Below are 1,821 nucleotides of genomic sequence, written 5' to 3' on the forward strand. Positions count from 1 at the left end.
GATAAACGCCATTTCATAAACCACAAGGGAGAGTAATATTACGAAGAGAAATATGTGAGAGGTATTTAAAATTAATCTATTACCTTTAATATTTTTTATTAAGCTAAACAACTATATTTTGAAGTATCATGTCATATTTTCGGTATAAAATATAAAAATTCAGATGATGTCTAATTTTTAATTAACTTGGCCAAAGTGGATGACTTTTATGTGACAAAAAATAAAAAAGTAATTTCTTGTTACAAACTCAAAGTTGAATGATATTTATGTGATAAAAATAGGAAAATAATTTTTGTATTACAAACACAAAGTTAAATGACCACCGATAAAATTTACTCGCAACCTTTTCCCGTGAAGTTAATTAAGTCACCAACACCTTTGTATAATATTAAATGGAAGACTCTATAAATGCAATTCATGATCATTTATATATTAGTGCATATAGTATAATGCATGTAGGGGTCGGATCTTGGTGCAAGATAGGTTTGTATAAATTTTTAAGTTATTGCAATGCAGTATCATCTTGACAATAGGAGTATAAATCCCTCTTTCCTCTTATTGACAATAGATTAATTGCTGATAAATCCTGTGTGAGTATAGCCAACCTCAACTAATTTTAAATAAAGGTGCAATTAATTGATTTGACTAATTAATGCTAGAATTAAGTACTAATATTACCTTTTAGATGTACGGTATTACCGAATTAATACTAATAACTTTCTCCCAACATGCCTTCTATTCATACAACACACATTTGAGTCTATAATACAACATAAATACATTACTCTTTTTGCGATGGCGTAGGATCCAGCAGATAGAAAAGAGTGGGAAAAAGTGGAGCAACAGTAAAATAAGAATTTATGTTATATGCATTGACATTTAAAGATATTCTCACATAATCAGTAAAATTTGACAAATATATGAAAGATTGTTTTCTATTTTTATATAAGATTATTAATAAAATTATTTTTAAGTGACTTAATGGTGCAATTTTCTTTTGTATTGTTAGTGGACGAGCATATAACTAATGAATAATCAAAAGATTAAATCAATTTTAGATTATCCAATTCGAAGCTAAATAAATCATAAGATGCTCTGCATCTTATTATATCATATGCAAGATATAGAGCAAGTGGCCGATTAGCTCAGTTGGTTAGAGCGTCCTGCTAATACCGCGAAGGTCGCAGGTTCAAGACCTGCATGGGCCATTTTTGGTTTCCTAGTGACTTTTAGTTGCTTTTCAACAATTAGTCCAACAGCGACCCTTTTTCTCTAGGGTCTCTGGGGTTGGGAGTAATAAAAAGCCCAAAATATTGGAATCGCTACAAACTACAATACGAAAGCTAGTATTTGGTTTAACTCGCAAGATCGTCTTTTTTTTTTTTAAATTGACATAAAAGGAAGAAACTCGGACCTCATTGACAAGCTCTCTTCTTTCTCTAAATGCAACGCTTCTGCTCTTTGTAAGAGACAACATGTTATTTTTTAGCTAGGGGTGTACAAAGGAAACCGCACCAGCCCGATAATTCAAGTCAAACCGAGAAAAAAAACCCAATTATGGTTTGGTTTGGTGTTGGAAAAAAAACCCGACCATAATTGGTTTGGTTTGGTTTTAACCAAAGAAAGTCAAACCGAAATCAAACCAACCCGACATTATATATATAGAAATTTTAGATATATTTAATATATAAATATATTTATTGTGATGTAATTTATAAATATTTCTTAAAAAATTTCATAATTTTATCTTTTAAGGTATTATTTCAAGATTGGACTTAGAACTTTTGAATGTTCCAATAAATTTTATAGCCATTAATATTA

General features: G+C 29.8%; 1 non-coding gene across 1 annotated transcript; it reads left to right on the forward strand.

Moving 5' to 3' along the window:
* The first annotated feature begins 1,134 nt into the window (after positions 1–1,134).
* Positions 1,135–1,208, forward strand: TRNAI-AAU (transfer RNA isoleucine (anticodon AAU)). Its single transcript has one exon. It is a non-coding gene; the product is annotated as a tRNA-Ile (tRNA).
* Positions 1,209–1,821: the final 613 nt, after the last annotated feature.

Source organism: Nicotiana sylvestris, chromosome 4 (assembly GCF_000393655.2).
Source record: "Nicotiana sylvestris chromosome 4, ASM39365v2, whole genome shotgun sequence".
Lineage (NCBI taxonomy): Eukaryota > Viridiplantae > Streptophyta > Magnoliopsida > Solanales > Solanaceae > Nicotiana > Nicotiana sylvestris.